This window comes from Salmo trutta, chromosome 3 (genome assembly GCF_901001165.1).
Source record: "Salmo trutta chromosome 3, fSalTru1.1, whole genome shotgun sequence".
Classification (NCBI taxonomy): Eukaryota; Metazoa; Chordata; class Actinopteri; order Salmoniformes; family Salmonidae; genus Salmo; species Salmo trutta.
In genome coordinates, this window is record NC_042959.1 from 35556952 (window position 1) to 35569509 (window position 12558).

At 43.3% G+C, this 12558-nt stretch overlaps 1 long non-coding RNA gene across 1 annotated transcript in view; it reads right to left on the reverse strand.

Annotated features, from left to right (window-relative positions):
• The window catches only part of LOC115174452 (uncharacterized), a 58538-nt gene extending 46430 nt beyond the window's left edge, over positions 1–12108 (reverse strand). The window contains exon 1 of the long non-coding RNA XR_003871779.1: positions 12071–12108. This is a non-coding gene — a long non-coding RNA (uncharacterized LOC115174452). The remainder of the gene's footprint in view (positions 1–12070) is intronic.
• Between the last annotated feature and the right edge of the window lie 450 nt (positions 12109–12558).

Below are 12558 nucleotides of genomic sequence, written 5' to 3' on the forward strand. Positions count from 1 at the left end.
TCCATCCATGTCTGAGGACGTCGGGAGATTGTGGAAACCGGCCACCAGGGGCAACATTGAGCGTTGTAACATTCAAGTAAGTTTACTAGGGTGTTGTGGTCGGGTATGGTGGATGACCGTAAGCATCTACCTCTTATTGCAAAGGAAAATGATGTGGATATAATGAAGCAACATCTCAAGACATCAGTCAGGAAGCTAAAACTTGGTCGCAAATGGGTCTTCCAAATGGACAATGATCCAAAGCATACTTCCAAAGTTGTGGCAAAATGGCTTAAGGACAACAAAGTCAAAGTATTGGAGTGGCCATCACAAAGCCCTGACCTCAATCCTATAGAAAATTTGTCAGCAGAACTGAAAAAGCTTGTGCGAGCAAGGAGGCCTACAAACCTGACTCAGTTAAACCAGCTCTGCCAGGAGAAGAAAAAAACATTCACCCAACTTATTGTGGGAAGCTTGTGGAAGGCTACCCAAAACATTTACCCAAGTAAAACAATTTAAAGGAAATGCTACCAAATACTAATTGAGTGTATGTAAACTTCTGACCCACTGGAATGTGATGAAAGAAATAAAAGCTGAAATAAATCATTCTCTCTACTATTATTCTGACATTTCACATTCTTAAAATAAAGTGTTGATCCGAACTGACCTAAGACCGTGAATTGTTACTAGGATTAAATGTCAGGAATTGTGAAAAACGGAGTTAAAATGCATTTGGCTAAGGTGTATGTAAACTTCCGACTTCAACTGTATATTTTTCTTCATTATAAATATCACTATTTTCTGAAAAGAAGAACTTCCAACTAGTGTAATAATGATAATTTCACCCATAAATCAATTAATTGTAATATATTTTCATAATACAGAGCCCATTTTATTATATGAAATAACACTAAAATACATGTTTGATACATATATACAAACGTTATAATTATATTTATATTTCGAACAACCTTGTCGGGGGAGAACTTGCACCCTCCACAATTGTAAAGCTATTCTCTTCTTACAAACTATTAATTGCAAACAATTGTCAAATTTGTGTCTCTAAAAAACCTATGATTGCAGCATCCAGCATTCAGACAGAGAGAGATGCATCTAAAAACTGTCTTCAAACATCTTGTTTTTGTCCCACCATAATTATTAATTAACAGAAAACCACAGAAACACAGATAGACAATCAGTGCAAAACACTGTGATATTCTGATTTTAATTTCAAAAAGCTTTTTTTCATGTAGTTAAAGGAAGTAAACTGCTCCGGTCTCCTTTTACTGTGATCAGACTTTAACAGGTTAGAGTCAGGGATGAGAGATTTAGCTAGAAGACAAATAGCACCTGTCCCAAAACAACAACCCTAATCCCTAGGCTAAATCTGAGAGGACTGGATAGTGGAAGAAATGTCGCTACTACCATAATGATTAAACCACTCCTTGTCTTTCACATCTGCATGAAATGCCTAGGTGGTAGTAGTGGCTAGTGGTTGTTTCTGAACAGGGCCAAGCAGTCAAAAAACAAGCTTTAGGTCTTATAGGATTTGTTTTTGGACCGGGCTAGAGAGGGTTGAGAAATGGAGGGAGGAAGAGAGGTGGAAACAAACGAAACACAGCCCAGCCAGCCTCCCCTCTCTGAACAGCAATAGTTTAAATCCTCCTGGATGATTTCAAGCTTTTACAAGATCCTTGACACTATTTTCAGACTGGGGGCCTCTCCATCTACCATCACTGGCACACGTGAGCTATCGACTGTGCCTTTCTTTCAAAAGATGAACAGAACAATAATAGAGCGCAGGTGGTGTTGATGATGATGAAGGCATGAGAGTGAGTGAAGAACAGTTCTGCGGGGCTGTGGCGAGGTGTGGCAAGGCCATCCCGTCCTTGCTGTCTGTGTGTGTTCTGGTGGAGTTTGGTTTAATTTAGCAGCACTAGGGCTATAGTACTGTACTACTAGGAGAGTTGGCTGGGTTCTAAGATGACAGTAAAATGTTAATGTGATGTTGTTATGTTGTTTATACACTACCGGTCAAAAGTTTTAGAACACCTACTCATTCAAGGGTTTTTCTTTATTTTTCTATTTTCTATTTTCTACTACTTTCTAATAGTGAAGACATGAAAACTATGAAATAACACATTTGGAGTCCTGTAGTAACCAAAAAAGTGTTAGAAATATATTTTATATTTGAGTTTCTTCCACCCTTTGCCTTGATGACAGCTTTGCACACTCTTGGCATTCTCTCAACCAGCTTCATCTGGAATGCTTTTCCAACAGTCTTGAAGGAGTTCCCATATATGCTGAGCACTTGTTGGCTGCTTTTCCTTCACTCTGCGGGCTGACTCATCCCAAATCATCTCAATTTGGTTGAGGTCGGGGGATTGTGGAGGCCAGGTCATCTGATGCAGCGCTCCATCACTCTCCTTGGTAAAATAGGTGTGTTGGGTCATTGTCCTGTTGAAAAACAAATGATAGTCCCGCTAAACCCGAACCAGATGGGATGGTGTATCGCTGCAGAATAATGCTGTGGTAGCCATGCTGATTAAGTGTAACCAGCAAAGTACCCCCACACCATAACACCTCCTCCATGATTTACGGTGGGAAATACACATACAGAGATCACCCGTTCACCTACACCGCGTATCACAAAGACACGGCAATTGGAACCAAAAATCTCAGATTTGGACTCAATACAAAGGACAAATTTCCACCGGTCTAATGTCCATTGCTTGTGTTTCTTGGCCCAAGCAAGACTCTTCTTCATATTGATGCCCTTTAGTAATGGTTTCTTTGCAGCAATTCGACCATGAAGGCCTGATTCACACAGTCTCCTCTGATAAGATGATGTTGAGATGTGTCGGTTACTTGAACTCTGTGAAGCATTTATTTGGGCTGATATTTCTAAGGCTGGTAATTCTATTGAACTTATCCTCTGCAGCAGAGGTAACTCTGGGTCTTCCATTCCTGTGGCGGTCCTCATAAGAGCCAATTTTATCATAGCGCTTGATGGTTTTTGCGACTGCACTTGAAGAAACTTTCAGTTCTTGAAATGTTTCGTATTGACTGACCTTCATGTCTTAAATTAATGGTGGACTGTCATTTCTCTTTGCTTATTTGAGCTGTTCTTGCCATAATATGGACTTGGTCTTTAACCAAATAGGGCTATCTTCTGTATGCCTCTCCTTGTCCAAGTCTATAATCCCCATGTCTTAAGATGACTACCATTCTTTCTGTTCCCGAAGAACTCTATGGCTTCATGCCACAATGACTACCACTTTGTAGCAAACACATCTGTAATCATGTAGTGCTTAGAAAGGCTGGTTATGGCACACATAAAATCCATTATCCCAGACACGCTAGACCCACTCCAATTTGCATACCGCCCCAACAGATCCATAGACGAAGCAATCTCAATTGCACTCTACACTGCCCTCACCCACCTCGATAAGTGGAATACCTATGAGAGACTGCTGTTCATTGACTACAGCTCAGTGTTCAATACCGTTGTCCCCTCCAAGCTAATGGAACACTGGCTTCCTGAGCAGGCAAATTGATGTTTACAGTAGCTGGCTAGGCTTTAAATTGGCTAAGTGGTCAAAGGAGTTACCTCTTCATACAATTAAGACAATTCGCATTGCATGCTGCGTATTTCAAGCGCACTCGACAACAGATTTGTATCTTATTTCAGTCTTTGGGAGCTAGTTAAATGTTCCTCTTCATAACACACAAAGAGCAGCTCAAGTAATCACTTGAGGCTGTGTTAACATCTTAGATAGAAGAAGGCCATTGGCTTCCTTTATCATGAGGGGTATGTACAGGAGTTCTGATTGGTTCCAAGTTTAGCAGTTCAGCAAATTTCCCTGAGCAGACAGTGTTGAATTTGACTTTTTATGAGAAAATTTGCAAGAATTGAAGGTGCCAACAAATTGTATAGTCATTGTAAGAATGTTTTACTGTCATATACAAAAAATAATCTCCTCCTCAGCGGGGATTAATCAACTTCACATTTTTAGGCTTCGGGCCACCACCTATATAGCTAGCAGATAATGAAGTTTACTGGTTTGTCTGTATTGCCATGTTTTGACATTTTACATATGTACACTAAATATACAAACATTAAGAACACCTGCTCTTTCCATGACATAGACAGACCAGGTGAATCTAGGTGAAAGCTATGATCCCTTATTAATGTCACTTTTTAAATCCACTTCATTCAGTGTAGATGAAGGGGAGGTGACAGGTTAAAGAAGGATTTTTAAGCCTTGAGACAATTGAGACATGGATTGTGCATGTGTACCATTCAGAGGGTGAATGGGTAAGACAACGGGGTATGATAGTAGTTGCCAGGCACACCAGTTTGTTTCAAGAACTGCAACGCTGCTGGGTTTTTCACACTGAACAGTTTTCTGTGTGTATCAAAATGGTCCACAATTTCCCGTGTGTATCCAGTGAACTTGACACAACTGTGGGAAGCATTGGAGTCAACATGGGCCAGCAACCCTATGGAATGCTTTCAACACTTTGTAGAGTCCAACCCCGAACGAATTGAGGCTGTTCTGAGGGCAAAAGGTGTGTGTGGGGGGGGGGGGGGGGTATACCTAATGTTTGGTATTCTCAGTGTATATCTAACAAGATCAACATGATTCTGTCTGGTTGAACATGAATTAGATTCAGTGCCATACCCTGAAATGTTTCACCTGTCTTTGTGCTTGTCTCCATCCCCCTCCAGGTGTCGATCATCTTCCCCATTATCCCCTGTGCATTTATACCTGCATTCTCTGTGTGTTTGTTGTCAGTTCGTCTTGTCTTGTCTAACCTACCAGCGTGTTTTTCTTACTCCTGTTTTCTTGATCCCGTTATCCAGTTTTCCCATTTTTTTATCATTCTGCCTGCCCTAACCATGAGCCTGCCTGCAGTTCTGTACCTTTTGCCACTGCCCTGTATTACTGACCTCTGCCTGCCCCCGACCCTGAGCCTGCCTGCCACTCTGTACCTTACGGACTCTGCCCTGAACTACCGACCCCTGCCTGCCCTTGACCTGTCCTTTGCCTGCCCCCTGTTTATATAACAAACGTCCGTTAATCGAACTGTCTGCATCTGGGTCTTTTCCTGAGCCGTGATATTCAGTCAGTTTGAAACTAAGCGAATTGATTTATTTAGACAGAGAGGAAAAGGCAAATACCATGCACTATACATGTGCAAGGGACAGGAAGTCAACACTGGATACTGGAACGAAGGAATCCATTGTGATGGCAACCTTTGGTAAAAATTGTATAATTGATTATCATCCATTGATTAATAGGTAGTTAGCAACTGTGGTTATTTATGAAGTAAATGTCCCTACTCTGAATATTAACTAGACATCGTTCTTTATTTTATGCATGATGATATCATCTCCGACAACAGCTCACTAGCTAGCTACAGTAGCTAAGTTAGCATGCTAGCTAACCAGTCGGCGTACCCATTTTAATACTAGCCAGCTAACATTATTTTCATACTCAGTCTTTGTGTCAGAAAAATATAGCTAGTCAAAGAACAGGTGACTTTGCTTCAAGAAAGATCTTGCCCACCACTATGTAGCTAGCTAGCTAGATTAAACGTGACACTCAATGGTTAGCTCCGCTGCTAGACTGCCTGAATTTGCAGAAGTTATCCAAATGTGCATTGTTCAGGATAATTTGTCTTTCATTGTGAGGGTATTGTGTGCATGGTATAGAGAACATTTCAGAGCCTTTGAGTTAACTGCATCAACCACGATAGGTTGCCCAGATTGAGTTTGGGCAGTTGGCTGATACATATCCATTAGCTGACTACAAAGTTTGAGTGATGCGGATGGTCACCTTAAGGATGGTCACCTTTAGACTAAAGCGGTTGCAAATGGCTGATCCAGTTACCCTGGTAATTGTCTTTAGAGGAGACCATGACTACAGAAAACTAACTCTTGAGCCAGGAATTCTCAAGTGTGTGGATTAACTATGTTTGGAGATAAGGACAATGTTTGTACTTCGAGAGGAGTAAAGTAGATAGATGTTGATTTGCCCAGTCATCAAGCTAGGTAAGAGATCATTATTGCATATGTTTACGTAAGTGATTGATAAGACTGAACTAGATCAATGATAATTCAATAATCAATATTGTGTTGCACCTTTAACCAATAGCGTAACAAATGAACAACTCTTACAAATAAAGTACAAAGACTTTTGATTGTCTTTATTAAGACATCCTCCATGTCAAATTTCAGTCAGACTGCCCAGCCAGCCCAAGCCGCCTGCACGCCCAACTCCCACCAGTCTAGTCAATAACTCAACTCTCTCCCCAACACAACTTCCTTTTTTTATGTCTTAAGGAAAGGTTTGGAAAACTAAAGTTTTATAAAAACATAAATACACCTACACATTAACACACAGAAACAGTACACCCTCCATATAATTCATATCATAGGCCTAATAGTACTGTAGAGCTCTTTTTACTTGCACACAAAATACTGTTGCTAAGTCAACCCGTCCTGTATCTCCCCTGGCATGGGCATGTTTTCAAAACAGACTCCTTTTGTCGTACCATATAAGGCATCCATACCTTATGAAAGTTGCACAGTATAACCTTAATCTTGTAATAAATTAAATCTAGTGATACATAACTTGACATTTCTTCCGTCCATTGTGGGAGGATAACCAACCTTCCAATTAATGGCAATGCATTTCTAAGCTGCTATAACTGCTAGGTTACACAGTTTCTTCTGATAACAGTCTCCAGTATCAACGTTTCCAAGCAAACAAAAACAGGGATAAGGGAGAATCTGTAGACATGCTGAGATAAAACAACATACTCTTTGCCAGAATTCAGCCACCCTTCACAAGACCATAACATATGCAAATATGTCCCCGTTTGTGTTTTACACCTCCAGCAGAATAATTACATTTCTGTGTGCATGATATTCAGTTTCACTGGCATATAGTACTTTCTATGGATGTTCTTAAACTGCAGTAATTTATGTCTGATTATATGAACATGACTGGGCATATCTGTATCATTCATCATCAATAGCGTCTCCCAGGTCTTCCTCACATTTTTGTTTTATGTGTGGTAAACCGTGGGGTGTTGGGTTGAGCGTGCAGAGATTAACACAGAGACAGGGAGGTTCTAATCAGCAAACACGACTTTACTAGGCAATGAAATAAACATAACAACGAAATCACTTAGGTTTGGCTCGGTCCTTCTTCTCAGCTTCTGCTCTGTGTCGGTCTCTCTGTTCTTCCCCGCGGTGTGCCACAGTACTCCTAGATTTGGATCCATCCTGGACAGAGCGTCCGCATTGCCGTGCTAGGCCCCCGACAGAGAAAGAGAATAACTGTAAGGACAGGAACCAGCGGGTGACACGGTCAATTGTGTCCTTACCTCTTGCCAGCCACACAAGGTGGGCATGGTCAGTGATCAGGGTGAACTTCCTCTCGAGGAAGTAATACTTGAGAGTGTCTAGTGCCCACTTCACGGCGAGGCACTCCTTCACGACAATCAAGTACTTATTTTCCCTCGGGAGGAGCTTCCTGCTTACATACATGATTGGGTGCTCCTCACCTTCCTGCTGTTGGGACAAGACGGCCCCTACCCCTGTGTCAGACGCGTCTGTCTGGACCAGGAGGGGTTTTGAGATGTCCGGAGTGACGAGTACCGGGTGTGAACATAGCGCGTCCTTCAGGGCCCGGAACGCCGCCTCTGTGTCCTCCATCTATCGTACCGTCTGGGGTAGTCGTGCCTTCATTGAGTCTGTGAGGGGAGAAGCTATTAAGGCAAAGTTAGGTACAAATCGACTGTAGTAGCCTGCTATCCCCAGGAACGACTTCACCTGCCTCTTGGTTCGGGGGACCGGTCATTCCCTAATGGCAGCATTTTTTTTCTTTTTTTTCTTGGGGCTTCACATTTCCCCATCCAATTTGATAGCCCAGGTACTCCACCTCGGCGTAGCCCAGTTTGCACTTGTGGGGGTTCGAGGTCAGCCCCACATCCCTTAGCACATCCACCACTGCCTGTAACCTTCAGAGATGGGACTCCCAACTGTCACTGTGCATAATTATGTCATCGAAATAAGCAGCAGCGTACTCACTGTGCGGGCACAGGACGCGGTCCATGAGTCGCTGAAAGGTCGCTGGGGCCCGGTGGAGCCAAAAAGGAAGAACCCGGTAGTGGTATAGCCCCCCTGGGTGGAGAAGGACGTCTTCTCCCGGTAGGCCTCTGCCAGCGGTACCTGCCAGTACCCCTTCATCAGGTCCAAGGTGCGGATGTACAGTGGGCTCCAAAACTATTGGCACCCCTGACTGGCAATGCACAGACAATACTTAAAATAATATAAACAATATAATTATAGAGAGAAACTCAAAATACCAACATGTGAGAAATTCTGTACTTTATTAATGTTTCAATGGAACCCACCAAAATCATACAATTATTTAATACAAAATACATTTCACCAAAATCAAGGTTTCATAATTATTGGCACTCCTCATTTAGCACTTAGTGCCACCACCACTGGCAAGGATAACAGCATGGTCTTTTCCTGTAATGTTTGACAAGGTTAAGGAACACATTTGGAGGGATTTTGGACCGTTCCTCTATGCAGATCCTTTCAAGATCCTTCACATTCTTGGGTTTGCGCTTATCAACTGCCCTCTTCAACTCAGCCCACAGGTTTTCGATTGGATGGAGGTCCGGCGACTGAGATGGCCATGGCAGAACATTGATTTTGTTGTCACAGAACCATTTCTGTGTGGATCTTGAGGTCATTGTCTTGTTGGAAAGTCCACATACGGCCAAGTCCCAGCCTTCTGGCAGAGGCAACCAGATTGTCAGACAAAATTGCCTGGTACTTGGTGGAATTCATTATGCCATCAATCTTAACCAATGGCTCTGGACCTCTGGAATTAAAACAGCCCCAAAACATCACTGACCCACCACCATATTTCACCGTGAGTATGAAGTGCCTCTCCTTGTATGCATCTCTGTTTCGACGCCAAACATGCCGATGCTGTATCTGACCAAAACGTTCAATTTTGGTCTCATCTGACCAGAGCACCTTCTTCCAATCATAATTTAAATTACGTTTGGCAAACTCCAAGCGCTTGCGTCTGTGTCTTGGGGTCATTAAGGGCTTTCTTCTGGCAACCATTCCAAAGAGCCTGTGGTTGTGGAGGTGGCGTTTGATGGTACTTTTTTAAACCTGGTGACCCCTAGACGCCACCAAGGCCTGCAATTCTTTCACAGTGATTCTTGGGGATTTTGTTGCTTCTCTCGATCCTCCTCCCTATCCTGGGGGGCAAAATGCATTTGCGTCCTCTACCCATGAGGTTTTCAACTGTTCCATATCTTTTGAATTTTTTTATAATTGCCCTGACAGTGTTCAGTGGTATATTCAATCGTTTGTGGATCTTCTTGTAGCCATTACCAGATTTATGAAGGTCTACGACCATCTGTCCCTTTTGAACTGCCAGTTCTTTTCTTTTCTTTGTGGTGTTGGATGACAAAGGGATATTGCATGCCTGTTACCTCATTTTTATACCCTAGTGAAAAAGGAAGTGATGTAATGGCTCAATTTAGTTCCTTAACACGTAGATAAACTTAAATAAGTGGAATTGAATTCCTGGTTTAATGTTGGTAGATGTTATTTACAATAATATTTAAGGGCGCCATTAATTGTGAAACTTTGATTTGGAGGACATTGATTTTTAATTAAATCAATCAATTATTTTGTTGGGTTCCATTGAAACATTAATAAAGTACAGTATTTTTCACGTTGTTATTTTGAGTTTCTCTATAATTATATTGTTTATATTTTTTTAAGTATTGTTTGTGCATTGCCAGTCAGGGGTGCCAGTAATTTTGGAGCCCACTGTATCTTGCCTTCCCCAAGTGGTCGATCAGTTCGTCCACCCGGGGCATGATGTAGGCGTCGAATTTACTGACCTCGTTCAGGCCCCAGAAGTCATTGCAGAAGCAGATGGTTCCGTCCTGTTTCAGTACCAGCACTATAGGGCTAGGCCACTGTGGGACACCTCCAGTACCTCCATATCTAGCATTGTCGTCACTTCCCGCTGGACCGCCTCCCTCCGGGCTTCTGATATCTGGTAAGGCAGTTAATGCACTTTTTCTCCCGGACATGTGTGGATATGATGTTCCACGAGATCCGTGCGCCCCGACAGAGCACTGCTGTATTCCACTGGACCAACTCTCTGAGCTCTTGTCGTTGGGTTGGACTGAGGTCTTCCCCCATGGCAACTTCGACAGAGGGCGGGTTCTGCTGTGGATGGGTACACGTTACGCACAGCGCCTCTCGTGCATGCCACTTCTTCAGTAAGTTCACATGGTAAAGCTGGAGGAGTTTTCTCCACCCCGGTTGGCGGACCTTATAATTGACGTTGCCTACCCGCTTGACAATGTCATAGGGCCCGTGCCACATAGCCAGGAATTTGTTCTCCATTGTGGGGATCAGCACCAAGACCTTCTCACCCGGGTGGAATTCTCATGGTTTGGCTCCCCGGTTATATACGCAATTCTGGGCATGTTGCGCCTGGGCCATGTGCTCCCTCACCACTAGCCAAATCGCCGTCATCCTCTCCATCATCTCCTCCATCTGTTCCACCATGTTGTGAAGGGGGGTTGGTTGCTCCTCCCAGATCTCCTTGGCTAGGTCCAGCAGTCCGTGGGGCCAACGGCCATACAGGAGCTCAAAGGGGGAGAACCCAGTGGATCCTTGGGGTATCTCGCACACCAAGAACATCAAGTGGGGCAGCAGCTGGTCCCAGTTCCTCCCGTCTCTCTCGATGACATTCTTCAACATCTGCTTTAGGGTCTTTATTTACCTGGTTGCTCATCTGAGCGCGGGGGGAGAGGGTGGAGTCAAAGGCCCAGTAGCAGACCAGTTGTGAGGCTGGATCCATAACGGCTCAGAATCTCACGTATGGCAAGTAATATACTCGGAAGCGGTGGGTGGTGTGCACACCTTCGAAGTCTGACCAGGAGGCCGCTCCGTCTACCTCTTCTGTGGCGATGTTGTTAGATCCAATGTCCTGGGTGGTGGTCCGAACGAAGGATCCGCTTCGGGAAAGCCATGTTACTGGGCGTAATGTTGGTAAGTTGACGTCGCTCTTATATCCAATAGTTCTTCCCGGCTGTATGTAATAACTCTTAAGATCTTCTGGGCTAACAATGTAAGAAATAATACATAAAAAAAACGAAATACTGCATAGTTTCCTAAGGACTCGAAGCGAGTCGACCATCTCTGTCGGCACCATCCGGTCAAGCCGGAGTCACACCAAGTTGATATCTTCTACTTCAGACAAGTGGAAGATGCATCAGTCAATTCAACACAAGCGTGGAGAAACACTAGAAACAACCCGGTGTTATCTGAAGTGATGGACATCATCATCAAAGGTAAAGCCACAGGAACTCAAAAAGTCTGGTTGTCTGCTGTGGGGGAGGAGAGTAATTATTCCGCCTTCACTGCGGAAAGCAGTGTTGCAACAGCACAGGTTATTGTGGAATGGTTTGCATGGTCATGGTAATTCTTACACAGGGACAGTCAATGTCAATCTTAAATTAATCATTGTTTATTGTCAGGGCGCTGGAGAGGTTCCAACCAACTCAATGCACCCTAGTACACATGTGAATCAGGAGCTCTGCCTGGGCAGACCCAGCAGTTGTCTTATATATGGCTATACACAGACAAGTTATAATTGCATGATTTAGCATAATTAATTCATCATTACCATTTTGTTTCATTCATGTGACTGACCAATACTGTTTCATAACATTTGACATAAAGAACAATTGTAAAGCACAATTTCTTCCCTTTCCAACAAAATCAAAGACTAGGTCTTCATGATGCCCATCTCTGCATGATTCAAGAAGGCAATGAGCTCCGTTGGGTCTTTTTTTTAAATGGCGGGTGGGGAAGCGGAACCTATTGCGTGATAGTGAGAAGGAGAGTTGTCGTGTGGGGAAACGGCTTTTTTCACTCGATCTGTCCAACTTATCACCTTATCGCCTCTAAAATGTAAATAAAACACTATAAAGAGTTTATATAATGTGTCATACATACCTATTTGAAGGTTTGTGTCGAATTTGAATCGGGTTTTTAGGGCGGTGCTAAAGTGATCTTCAGAAGTAAACAGTGGCTTTTGAGAGTCATGATAGCTTGCAGTGATGACGCAAAAAATGACTTGGTATCCCCCCTTACACTGTCCCTGTCCCTTTCTTGTTTTTAAACGGTGAGAGAAGTGCTACACCTGGTGGAGAGAGAGGCTGTAAGACAGAATGAGTTGCTTTATGCGTGCTGTACGTTACGCCATGACACATCAGGCTATAACGTACAGCGTCGGAGGGGTCCGTTTTTTTAAACTTTTCTCCAATACTATCGGACCATTACCATGTCAATCAACGCTTGAATAGAAACGTAGTTCACACCCCAGATTTTGATGTCAACACAGTCGCTACAGACCCATTAGTTTTCATTGCAGACTCGTTTGAATGTCGCGGTTGCGCACATTTGTACGGAATGGAGTTAGTCACCGTTAAATGGCTGAACAG